This window comes from Triticum aestivum, chromosome 4A (assembly GCF_018294505.1).
Source record: "Triticum aestivum cultivar Chinese Spring chromosome 4A, IWGSC CS RefSeq v2.1, whole genome shotgun sequence".
In the NCBI taxonomy this organism is placed as follows: Eukaryota; Viridiplantae; Streptophyta; class Magnoliopsida; order Poales; family Poaceae; genus Triticum; species Triticum aestivum.
Window position 1 is genome coordinate 660,021,031 of NC_057803.1, and position 14,360 is coordinate 660,035,390.

The following is a 14,360-nucleotide window of genomic DNA, read 5'->3' on the forward strand; positions in this document are numbered from 1 at the left end:
GTTCGGCTCGCCGGACAACTATAGGTCCAAAGAGGTCACATTCCATGTGGCCCCATTCGGCAGCGGATATCACGCCTTGTTAGGGCGAGAGGCATTCACAATCTTCCAAGCTATACCCCATTACGGGTACATGAATCTCAAAATGCCCGGACCCAATGGAATAATCACTCTTGCCAGTGATCCAGATACAGCACTCTGCGCTGAAAATAAGACAGCCGCACTAGCCCTAGAGGCATTATCCGAAGCCTTAGCGGCACAGGAACTCACTGTGCTACGCTCCACGGTGGATAGAGACGATGTGATACTCAATAAGAGGTCCAAATCCACCTCCTTTAAACCAGGAGGCAAAATAGTCAAATTCCAGGTCCATCCAACGGACCCCACAAAGACGGCCTCCATTGGGGCACAATTAAATCCTGATGTAGAAGCCGCACTATGATAATTCCTTCGGGAAAATTGGGACATTTTCGCCTGGCACCCTTCAAACATGCCAGGAATCCCACGCAGGCTGGCAGAGCACAGCCTAAATATCCTAAAAGGATTCTAGCCAATCAGACGGGCTCTTCGGTGATTTTCCGAACCGAAAAGACAGGCAATGGGAGAGGAGCTAGCCAAACTCTTAGAAGCCGGATTCATCAGAGACATCAAACATTCGGACTGGCTACCCAATCTGGTAATGGTACCAAAAAAGGACAAATCCTGGCGCCTTTGTGTCGATTTCAAAGACCTTACCAAGGACTGCCCAAAGGACCCATTCCCTCTCCCCCGCATCGACCAAATCATCAACGCTACCGCAGGGCACGATTCATTGTGCTTCCTCGATGCATACTCCGGATACCATCAAATCAAGATGGCGGAAAAAGACCAGGCCGCAACAGCATTTATTACTCCATATGGACCATTCTACTTCAACACAATGCCCTTCCGACTCAAAAACGCCGGTGCAACATATCAGCGCATGATTCAGACATGTCTGGCCACCCAGACAGGCAAAACAGTCGAGGCATACGTAGACGATGTGGTCGTCAAGACCAAACATGTCGAAACTCTAGTAGACGACTTGAGGGTGACATTTGACAACCTCCGAGCATATGACATTAAGCTCAACCCGGAAAAATGTGTTTTTGGCGTACCAGCCGGAAAGCTCTTGGGCTTCATTGTATCCGGTAGAGGAATTGAAGCAAACCCGGCCAAAATCCGAGCTCTGTCACAATTGGATATCCCAAAAGACCTCAAGAAAATACAAAAGCTAACCGGATGTGTGGCGGCTCTAAGCTGCTTCATCTCCCGTTTGGGAGAAAAGGCACTGCCCCTCTATCGCCTCCTCTGGCGCACCGAACATTTCGAATGGACGGATGCTGCCACGGCCGGACTCGAAGAAATTAAAGCCGTATTGGCAACAAATCTGGTCCTGGCCGCACCCAACCTGGGCCAACCAATACTATTATATATCGCAGCAACACATCAAGTTGTCAGCGCGGTACTCGTCGTCGAACGAGAAACAGAAGGGCACAAATTCCCTCTTCAAAAACCAGTGTACTACGTATCCACTGTCTTGACTCCATGCAAGTCCCGGTACCCACATTATCAAAAGATAGCGTATGCAGTGTTCATGGCATCCCGGAAGCTGCGACACTACTTTCAAGAGTGTTCCATAACGGTGGCCTCCGAAGTACCTCTCAACAATATTATAAACAATCGCGACGCGACGGGCAGGATTGCAAAATGGGCCAACGAGCTCCTACCATTTGACATAACCTACAAACCACGGCGAGCTATAAAGTCGCAAGTCCTGGCTGACTTCGTCGCCGAATGGACCGAAGCTGAACTCCCTAAAGAGTACGACGCATACTCCAATTGGATCATGCATTTCGATGGCTCCAAAATGTTGGCGGGCTTGGGGGCTGGCGTCGTCCTGACGTCCCCAACCGGAGACACAGTCCAATACGTACTTCAAATAATGTACATGGACTCCAACAATGCAGCCGAATACGAGGCCCTTCTACATGGCCTCCGGATGGCAATCTCCATGGGTATTCAACGCCTAGAGGTGCGCAGGGATTCGAACCTCGCAATATCCCAAATAAATGGAGACTTTGACGCCAAGGATCCGAAAATGGCAGCCTACCGTAACGCTGCGCTAAAAATGTCAGCCCGGTTTGAGGGACTCGAATTCCACCACATAGCCCGGGATAATAACCAGGCAGCAGACGTGTTAGCACGCATCGGCGCAAAACGCGACGCCGTCCCTCCAAACATCATCCTGGAGCGGCTCTTTAAGCCATCCGTATTATGGGAAGGGGAGTCCGGAAATAGCAATCCGGAACAAACTGCATCACCTAACGCAGAACATTCCGACACAATCGGTGGCTCGGCCAATGAAATAACAGATTCGGCCCACGAAATACTGGCAGTAATTGCCCTGTGGACGGAACCATTCCTAGCCTACCTAATCCGGCAGGAACTTGCCGAAGACCAAAATGAGGCCCGCTGCATAGTTCGGCGATCTAAAGCCTACAAGGTCCATGAGGGAGAATTTTATAAGAAAAGCACAACCGGAGTCCTTCAAAGGTGTATCTCCGAAGAGGAAGGGCGAAATCTCCTGGATGAAATTCACGCCGGACTCGGCGGGCACCACGCTGTAGCCCGGGCACTTGTAGGCAAGGCCTTCCATACAGGATTTTATTGGCCGACAGCCCGGGCAGATGCTCAGGACTTAGTCCAACGATGCGTTGGTTGCCAGCTCTTTGCTAATCAGAGCCACATGCCACCCACCGCCCTCAAAACTATACCCATCACTTGGTCGTTCGCGGTCTGGGGGCTTGACATGGTTGGACCCCTTAAAGGGGGAACCCACAAGCACAAATACTTATTGGTCATGGTGGACAAATTCACCAAATGGATAGAGGCCAAGCCGGCTAAAACGGCAGAATTCGGACCTATGATAGACTTCATATCTGGGGTAGTACACCGTTTTGGCGTCCCCCACAGCATCATCACTAATAACGGCACGAATTTCACGGCCGATGAGGTTAAACTCTGGTGCAAAAACATGAGCATCAAGCTCGACTACGCTTCGGTCTATCACCCTCAAACTAACGGTCAAGTGGAACGAGCAAACGGTCTAATCATGAGCGGCATCAAACCCAGATTAGTGCGGTCCCTCACGGAATCTAACACGCACTGGGTAGAGGAGCTAGACTCCGTACTCTCGGGGCTGCGGACCACGCCAAACCGCACAACTGGATTCACACCATTTTTCATGGTATACGGCGCTGACGCAGTTTTGCCCTGCAACATAATTCATGACTCACCTCACGTGCGCATGTACGAGGAAAGAGAAGCCGAGTTAGATCGGCAGGACAGTCTGGACGCTTTAGAGGAGGAGCGCGACATGGCAAAATCTCGTTCTGCATTCTATCAACGGCAGGCTCGAAGATATCAAAGCAGAGAAGTACGGGCCAAAACATACAATGTTGGCGAGCTAGTTCTACGCCTGCAGGACAAGAAAAAGGACAAACTTAAGCCCAAATGGGAAGGTCCCTTCATCATCGACCAAGTCCTTACTGGCAGTGCATACCGTCTATGCAACGCATCTGACAACCAACTCGAGCCAAACCCATGGAACGCAGCCCGTCTCCGAAGATTTTACGCCTAGCGCCGGACTCAGGGTTCGTCTCCTTCCTCTGTCCACCTTCCATATTTTTCCGCTGTCCTTTTTTCCCTCCTTTCTCCTCCCCTTTCTTCAGCACAAACCTCTTGAGGGCTGATCTACGCTTTGTTCGCATTTACTCGATGTGCTACTCGCACTCGTTATACCTTGGGGCTTCTTTAACAGAAGCTTATTTATATGGGCTTCATGCCCACCACATGTGTCACACTTCCGCATGTACCTTTTGATCACCATTATATGCATCGATATGACTTAAGTTTTGGCCAAGCCGGGTTGCCTGGCTCCTGTGCTTACCCCTACGTTCCCGATGGTTCAGCTAGGAGGTAAAGGGAGCACCTCTGCGATTGTTACTGCCGGGTCAGCCGGATGTGTACCTCAGACTGGGTGAAGCCGAAGGCTAGCGTTCTTAAGGGAATATTCGGTCGGTGACCTGAAAGATGATTTATTACTTACCTATTTATCTGCCCCCAGATGCTTTCTCTGCTTTTTTCGCAGCCCGGACATGCACTTTAGGGCATGCCTCCCAGGGAAAGGAACACTTAACGGAACTATTCTCCCTGGAAGATGTTTCTTACTAACCATGTAATATAACATAGCTAGTTGGGCACTTGTCTGATAAAGCAATTATGACCCCTACGCATTGTCTCCATGCATGCCCTGGTTCTTTTATAACCGTCAGGGTATTCGGACACACTCCGAACTGTTGGGTCCCGAGGTTGAAGCGAAACGGTCCGCAAAGGCAAACGATCTACAATCCGGCTAGAAGGCATTTTACATGTCATTTTTAAATTACATCATCAAACTGGCTTATTGTACTCCTCTCCAATCTCATCTAATAGGCTGTCTAATTTACAGTCCTGTTGGGAATATTTTGCGGCCAGCTCTACTTGGTTGTACATCAAGCTCACAGGGATCTCCTGTTGGTGAACATAGTAATTTCAAAAAATTTCCTACGTACACGCAAGATCATGGTGATGGCATAGCAACGAGAGGGGAGAGTGTTGTCCACGTACCCTCGTAGACCGTAAGCGGAAGCGTTAGCACAACGCGGTTGATGTAGTCGTACGTCTTCACGATTCGACCGATCCAAGCACCGAACGTACGGCACCTCCGAGTTCAGCACACGTTCAGCTCGATGACGATCCCCGGGCTCCGATCCAGCAAAGTGTCGGGGATGAGTTCCGTCAGCACGACGGCGTGGTGACGAGGATGATGCTCTACCGGCGCAGGGCTTCGCCTAAACTCCGCAATGATATGACCGAGGTGGAATATGGTGGAGGGGGGCACCGCACACGGCTAAGGAACGATCCGTAGATCAACTTATGTTGTCCCTAGAGGTGCCCCCCTGCCCCCGTATATAAAGGAGCAAGGGGGGAGGGGGCGGCCGGCCTAGGAGGGGCGTGCCAAGGGGAGTCCTACTCCCACCGGGAGTAGGACTCCCTCCTTCCTTGGTGGAGTAGGAGAAAGGGGGGAAGAGGGGGAGAGGAGGAAGGAAAGGGGGGCCGCACCCCTTGTCCAATTCGGACCAGAGGGGGGCTGCGCGCCTCCTTCCTTTCGGCCTCTCTCCTCTACTCCCCGGCGAATTCCCGTAACTCTCCGGTTCTCCGAAAAATACCCGAATCACTCGGAACCTTTCCGAACTCCGAATATAGTCGTCCAATATATCGATCTTTACGTCTCGGCCATTTCGAGACTCCTCGTCATGTCCCCGATCTCATCCGGGACTCTGAACTCCTTCGGTACATCAAAACACATAAACTCATAATATAACTGTCATCGAAACCTTAAGCGTGCGGACCCTACGGGTTCGAGAACAATGTAGACATGACCTAGAACTATTCTCGGTCAATAACCAATAGCGGAACCTGGATGCTCATATTGGCTCCCACATATTCTACGAAGATCTTTATCGGTCAAACCGCATAACAACATACTTTGTTCCCTTTGTCATCGGTATGTTACTTGCCCGAGATTCGATCGTCGGTATCCAATACCTAGTTCAATCTCGTTACCGACAAGTCTCTTTACTCGTTACGTAATGCATCATTCCGTAACTAACTCATTAGCTACATTGCTTGCAAGGCTTATAGTGATGTGCATTACCGAGAGGGCCCAGAGATACCTCTCCGACAATCGGAATGACAAAACCTAATCTCAAAATACGCCAACCCAACATGTACCTTTGGAGACACCTGTAGTACTCCTTTATAATCACCCAGTTACGTTGTGACGTTTGGTAGCACCCAAAGTGTTCCTCCGGTAAACGGGAGTTGCATTTTTCTTAGTTACAGGAACATGTATAAGTCATGAAGAAAGCAATGGCAACATACTAAACGATCAAGTGCTAGGCTAAAGGAATGGGTCATGTCAATCACATCATTCTCCTAATGATGTGATCATGTTAATCAAATGACAACACATGTCTATGGTTAGGAAACACAACCATCTTTGATCAACAAGCTAGTCAAGTAGAGGCATACTAGTGACACTATGTTTGTCTATGTATTCACACATGTATTATGTTTCCGGTTAATACAATTCTAGCATGAATAATAAACATTTATCATGATATAAGGAAATAAATAATAACTTTATTATTGCCTCTAGGGCATATTTCCTTCAGTCTCCCACTTGCACTAGAGTCAATAATCTAGTTCACATCACCATGTGATTTAACACCAATATTCACATCTGTATGTGATTAATACCAATAGTTCACATCGTCATGTGATCAACACCCAAAGGGTTTTACTAGAGTCAATAATCTAGTTCACATGGCTATGTGATTAACACCCAAAGAGTACTAAGGTATGATCATGTTTTGCTCATGAGAGAAGTTTAGTCAATGGGTCTGTTATATTCAGAGTCGTATGTATTTTGCAAATATTCTATGTCCACAATGCTCTGCACGGAGCTACTCTAGCTAATTGCTCCCACTTTCAATATTTATCCAGATTGAGACTTAGAGTCATCTGGATTGGTGTAAAAGCTTGCATCGTTGTAACTTTTACGACGGGCTCTTTTATCACCTCCATAATCGAGAAACATCTCCTTATTCCACTAAGGATAATTTTGACCAATGTCCAATGATCTACTCTTAGATCACTATTGTACTCCCTTGCCAAACCAGGGCAGAGTATACAATAGTTCTGGTCCATAGCATGTCATACTTTTATGGAACCTATGACTGATGCATAGGGAATGACTTTCATTCTCTTTCTATTTTCTGCCATGGTCGGGTTTTGAGTCTTACTCAACTTCACACCTTGCAACACAGGCAAGAACTCTTTCTTTGACTGTTCCATTTTGAACTACTTCAAAATCTTGTCAAGGTATGTACTCATTGAAAAATCTTATCAAGCGTCTTGATCTATCTCTATAGATCTTGATGCTCAATGTGTAAGCAGCTTTACCAAGGTCTCTCTTTGAAAAACTCCTTTCAAACACTCCTTTATGCTTTCCAGAAAATTTTATATCATTTCCAATTAATAATATGTCATTCACATATATACTTATCAGAAATGTTGTAGTGCTCCCACTCACTTTATTTTAAATACAGTTCTTTCCAAAAGTCTGTATAAAACCATATGCTTTGATGAACTCATCAAAGCGTATATTCCAACTCCGAGATGCTTGCACCAGTCCATTGATGGATTGCTGGAGCTTGCACACTTTGTTAGCATATTTAGGATTGACAAAAACTTTCTGGTTGCATCATATACAACTCTTCTTTAATAAATCCATTAAGGAATGCAGTTTTGACATCCATTTGCCAGATTTCATAAAATGTGGCAATTGCTAACATGATTCAGACAGACTTAAGCTTCGATACGAGTGAGAAAATCTCATCGTATTCAACACCTTGAACTTGTTGAAAACCTTTTGCAACAAGTCGAGCTTAGTAGATAGTAACACTACTATCAGTGTCCGTCTTCCTCTTGAAGATCCATTTATTTAACATGGCTTGCTGATCATCGAGCAAGTCAATCAAAGTCCTTACTTTGTTCTCATACATGGATCATATCTCAGATTTTATGGCCTCAAGCCATTTCGTGGAATCTGGGCTCATCATCGCTTCCTCATAGTTCGTAGGTTCATCATGGTCTAGTAACATGACTTCTAGAACATGATTACCATACCACTCTGGTGTGGATCTTACTCTGGAAGACCTACGAGGTTTGGCAGCAACTTGATCTGAAGTTTCATGATCATCATCATTAACTTCCTCACTAATTGGTGTAGGACTCACTGGAACTGATTTCTGTGATGCACTACTTTGCAATAAGGGAGAAGGTACAATTACCTCATCAAGTTCTACTTTCCTCCCACTCACTTCTTTCGAGAGAAACTTCTTCTCTAGAAAGGATCCATCTTAGCAACGAATAACTTGCCTTCGGATCTGTGATAGAAGGTGTACCCAATAGTTACCTTTGGGTATTCTATGAAGACGCACTTCTCCGATTTGGGTTCGATCTTATCAGGTTGAAAACCTTTTTCATATAAGCATCGCAACTCCAAGATTTAAGAAACGACAGCTTAAGTTTACTTCTAAACCATAGTTCATACGATGTCGTCTCAAAGGATTTAGATGGTGCCCTTTTAACGTGAATGCAGCTGTCTCTAATGCATAACCCCAAAACAATAATGGTAAATTAGTAAGAGACATCATAGATCACACCATATCCAATAAAGTGCGGTTACGACGTTCGGACACACCATAACGTTGTGGTGTTCCAGGTGGCATGAGCTGTGAAACTATTCCACATTGTTTTAATTGAAGACCAAACTCGTAACTCAAATACTCGTCTCCACGATCAGATCGCAGAAACTTTATTTTCTTGTTACGATGATTTTTCCACTTCACTCTGAAATTCTTTGAACCTTTCAACTATTTCAGACTTATGTTTCATCAAGTAGATATACCCATATCTGCTCAAATCATCTTGTGAAGGTCAGAAAATAACGATACTTGCCACGAGCATCAACACTCATTGGATCGCATACATCGGTATGTATTATTTCCAATAAGTCAGTAGCTTGTTCCATTGTTCCGGAGAACGGAGTTTTAGTCATCTTGCCCAAAAGGCACGGTTCGCAAGCATCAAATGATTCATAACCAAGTGATTCCGAAAATCCATCTTTATGGAGTTTCTTCATGCGCTTTACACCGATATGACCCAAATGGCAGTGCCACAAATAAGTTGCACTATCATTATTAACTTTGCATCTTTTGGCATCAATATTATGAATATGTGTATCACTATGATCGAGATCGAACAAACTATTTTCATTGGGTTTATAACCATCAAAGGTCTTATTCATGTAAACAGAATAACAATTATTCTCTAACTTTAAATGAATAGCCGTATCGCAATAAACATGATCAAATCATGTTCATGCTCAACGCAAATGCCAAATAACATTTACTTAGGTTTAACACTAATCCCGAAAGTATAGGGAGTGTGCGATGATGATCATATCAATCTTGGAACTACTTCCAACACTCATCGTCACTTCCCCTTCAACTAGTCTCTGTTTATTCTGTAACTCTTGTTTCGAGTTACTAATCTTAGCAACCGAACAAGTATCAAATACTCAGGAGCTACTATAAACACTAGTAAGGCACACATCAATAACCTGTATATCAAATATACCCTTGTTCACTTTGCCATCCTTCTTATCCACCAAATATTCAGGGCATTTCCGCTTCCAGTGACCATTTCCTTTGCAATGTAAGCACTCAGTTTCAGGCTTTGGTTCAGCTTTGGGCTTCTTTGTGGGAGTGACATCTTGCTTGTCATTCTACTTGAAGTTCCCTTTCTTTCCCTTTGCCCTTTTCTTGAAACTAGTGGTCTTGTCAATCATCAACACTTGATGCTCTTTCTTGATTTCTACCTTCGTCGATTTCAACATCACGAAGAGCTCGGGAATTGTTTTCGTCATCCCTTGCATACTATAGTTCATTACAAAGTTCTAGTAACTTAGTGATGGTGACTAGAGAATTCTGTCAATCACTATCTTATCTGGAAGATTAACTCCCACTTGATTCAAGTGATTGAAGTACCCAGACAATCTGAGCACATGCTTACTAGTTGAGCGATTCTCCTCCATCTTTTAGCTATAGAACTTGTTGGAGACTTTATATCTCTCAACTCGGGTATTTGCTTGAAATATTAACTTCAACTCCTGGAACATCTCATATGGTCCATGACGTTCAAAATGTCTTTGAAGTCCCGATTCTAAGCCGTTAAGCATGGTGCACTAAACTATCAAGTAGTCATCATATTGAGCTAGCCATACGTTCATAACGTCTGCATCTGCTCCTGCAATAGGTTTGTCACCTAGCGGTGCATCAAGGACATAATTCTTCTGCGCAGCAATGAGGATAAACCTCAGATCACGGATCCAATCCGCATCATTGCTACTAACATTTTTCAACACAATTTTCTCTAGGAACATATCAAAATAAACATATGAGAGCAACAACGCAAGCTATTGATCTACAACATAATTTGCAAAATACTACCAGGACTAAGTTCATGATAAATTTAAGTTCAATTAATCATATTAATTAAGAACTCCCACTTAGAAAGACATCCCTCTAATCCTCTAAGTGATCACGTGATCCAAATCAACTAAACCATAACCGATCATCACGTGAAATGGAGTAGCTTTCAATGGTGAACATCATTATGTTGATCATATCTACTATATGATTCACGCTCGACCTTTCGGTCTCCGTGTTCCGAGGCCATATCTGCATATGCTAGGCTCGTCAAGTTTAACCTGAGTATTCTGCGTGTGCAAAACTGGCTTGCACCCGTTGTAGATGGACGTAGAGCTTATCACACCCGATCATCACGTGGTGTCTGGGCACGACGAACTTTGGCAACGGTGCATACTCAGGGAGAACACTTCTTGATAATTAGTGAGAGATCATCTTAAAATGCTACGGTCAATCAAAGCAAGATAAGATGCATAAAGGATAAACATCACATGCAATCAATATAAGTGATATGATATGGCCATCATCATCTTGTGCTTGTGATCTCCATCTCCAGAGCACCGTCATGATCACCATCGTCACCGGCGCGACACCTTGATCTCCATCGTAGCATCGTTGTCGTTTCGCCAACTATTGCTTCTACGACTATCGCTACCGCTTAGTGAAAAGTAAAGCAATTACAGGGCGTTTGCATTTCATACAATAAAGCGACAACCATATGGCTCCTGCCAGTTGCGGATAACTCGGTTACAAAACATGATCATCTCATACAATAAAATATAGCATCACGTCTTGACCATATCACATCACAACATGCCCTGCAAAAACAAGTTAGACGTCCTCTACTTTGTTGTTGCAAGTTTTACGTGGCTGCTACGGGCTGAGCAAGAACCGTTCTTACATACCCATCAAAAACCACAATGATAGTTCGTCAAGTTAGTGTTGTTTTAACCTTCGCAAGGACCGGGCGTAGCCACACTCGGTTCAACTAAAGTGAGAGAGACAGACACCCGCTAGCCACCTTTAAGCACAAGTGCTCGTAACGGTGAAACCAGTCTCGCGTAAGCGTACGCGTAATGTCGGTCCGGGCCGCTTCATCTCACAATACCGCCGAACCAAAGTATGACATGCTGGTAAGCAGTATGACTTGTATCGCCCACAACTCACTTGTGTTCTACTCGTGCATATAACATCAACGCATAAAACCAGGCTCGGATGCCACTGTTGGTGAACGTAGTAATTTCAAAAAATTTCCTACGTACACGCAAGATCATGGTGATGGCATAGCAACGAGAGGGGAGAGTGTTGTCCACGTACCCTCGTAGACCGTAAGCGGAAGCGTTAGCACAACGCGGTTGATGTAGTCGTACGTCTTCACGATCCGACCGATCCAAGCACCGAACGTACGGCACCTCCGAGTTCAGCACACGTTCATCTCGATGACGATCCCCGGGCTCCGATCCAGCAAAGTGTTGGGGATGAGTTCCGTCAGCACGACGGCGTGGTGACGATGATGATGCTCTACCGGCGCAGGGCTTCACCTAAACTCCGCAACAATATGACCGAGGTGGAATATGGTGGAGGGGGGCACCGCACACGGCTAAGGAACGATCTGTAGATCAACTTGTGTTGTCCCTAGAGGTGCCCCCTGCCCCCGTATATAAAGGAGCAAGGGGGGAGGGGGCGGCCGGCCTAGGAGGGGCACGCCAAGGGGAGTCCTACTCCCACCGGGAGTAGGACTCCCTCCTTCCTTGTTGGAGTAGGAGAAAGGGGGAAAGAGGGGGAGAGGAGGAAGGAAAGGGGGGCCGCACCCCTTGTCCAATTCGGACCAGAGGGGGGCTGCGCGCCTCCTTCCTTTCGGCCTCTCTCCTCTATTCCCGTATGGCCCAATAATGCCCATATACTCCCCGGCGAATTCCCGTAACTCTCCGGTACTCCGAAAAATACGCGAATCACTCGGAACCTTTCTGAACTCCGAATATAGTCGTCCAATATATCGATCTTTACGTCTCGACCATTTCGAGACTCCTCGTCATGTCCCCGATCTCATCCGGGACTCCGAACTCCTTCGGTACATCAAAACTCATAAACTCATAATATAACTGTCATCGAAACCTTAAGCGTGCGGACCCTACGGGTTCGAGAACAATGTAGACATGACCTAGAACTATTCTCGGTCAATAACCAATAGCGGAACATGGATGCTCATATTGGCTCCCACATATTCTATGAAGATCTTTATCGGTCAAACCGCATAACAACATACTTTGTTCCCTTTGTCATCGGTATGTTACTTGCCCGAGATTCGATCGTCGGTATCCAATACCTAGTTCAATCTCGTTACCGACAAGTCTCTTTACTCATTACATAATGCATCATTCCATAACAACTCATTAGCTACATTGCTTGCAAGGCTTATAGTGATGTGCATTACCGAGAGGGCCCAGAGATACCTCTCCGACAATCGGAGTGACAAAACCTAATCTCGAAATACGCCAACCCAACATGTACCTTTGGAGACACCTGTAGTACTCCTTTATAATCACCCAGTTACGTTGTGACGTTTGGTAGCACCCAAAGTGTTCCTCCGGTAAACGGGAGTTGCATAATCTCATAGTTACAGGAACATGTATAAGTCATGAAGAAAGCAATAGCAACATACTAAACGATCAAGTGCTAGGCTAACGGAATGGGTCATGTCAATCACATCATTCTCCTAATGATGTGATCCTGTTAATCAAATGACAACACATGTCTATGGTTAGGAAACATAACCATCTTTGATCAACAAGCTAATCAAGTAGAGGCATACTAGTGACACTATGTTTGTTTATGTATTCACACATGTATTATGTTTCCGGTTAATACAATTCTAGCATGAATAATAAACATTTATCATGATATAAGGAAATAAATAATAACTTTATTATTGACTCTAGGGCATATTTCCTTCATCTCCTTCCCATCAGGCCCCGCAGGTCCGACCTCGGCCATGTGGTTTGGGTCAGCCTTCGGGTACCGCGTCTTCACCATGGCCCAGGCCTCCCTGGTACCTTGACGGCAGGCCGATATCTTCCACAGACGGAGACGTCGTCGTACTCCCTGAAGCTTCTCAGCAAGCCCTTCAAGGCCCTCAGGTAGGGAGACGGAAGGCCATAAGGCATTTAACGCCTCAGGGGAGAAACACGCGTCACGAAGAACTGTTCGACGGTGCCTATGATTCATGGCGCTCTCCACCTCAGACCTGGTGGCGGACAACTTGTCGGCATCCTCCGTTGGAGGAGCGTCCGGCTCGCGCCTTGCGCTCGCCTCCCCTTCCGAACCAGGCGTTGGAGCCTGGCTGGCGGAGGCTTGGTGGGCACCCTCTCCGGACTCAGTCCGGCGAGCGCTTTTTCTCCTGGAAGAATCATGAGCATTAATATGCCTCCCAGAAGTTTTTCCCTTAAAGGACAATGGTGCACCATACCTTTGCGGCGATGTTTCGATTCGCGCTGCACTCCTCTTCTGCCTGCTGGGCCGAACTGACCTCGTTTGGTCAGTCGCCGCGGGCTCGGCTTCCTGCCGTGAAGGCACCGCCTGCCGAGCACTGTTGGTGCACGGTGGTCAGAAATAAGCATTAACAAAGCAACGGTGTCAGAACTTCGATCGTACTCACCTGGGAAGCCGGACACAAACCAAGGTAGTCAGCCGTAATGGCGACCAAAGCATTATCTATGCTGAGCTGGTGGAACACCCTGTCAATCAAATCCACCTTTATGTCCGGATCCTCTTCGGAAGCCAGATCAAGGGATCTTCCCGAATCCTCGGGTTGTGGAGCCGGACTGTGTATGCCCTCCACATCCCGACGCAGTTCCTACGTCAAAATCATAGAGTAAGGCATCTAACTTCAAAAGCACGGGTCGAATGAATAAACGTTCGCTTACCCAGCTCCGAGGGTTATTCATGGAGAACCCATTCAATGGGCTCGTCTGGAGAAGGTCTTCCTTCTCCCCCTTGTACAAGCCAGACAGGGTCTTCACCAGATCCGCGGCCGATCCTAGCCCCTTGCGGCCATGACAGGTGGCGTCGTTCTCCCCGTTGAAGTCCCACATGGGGTGGCCCCTATATTGGAGCGGCTGCACCCCTCGCATAATGCACATGGCCATGATTCCAATCATGGTCAATCTGGAGTGGGCCAGTAGC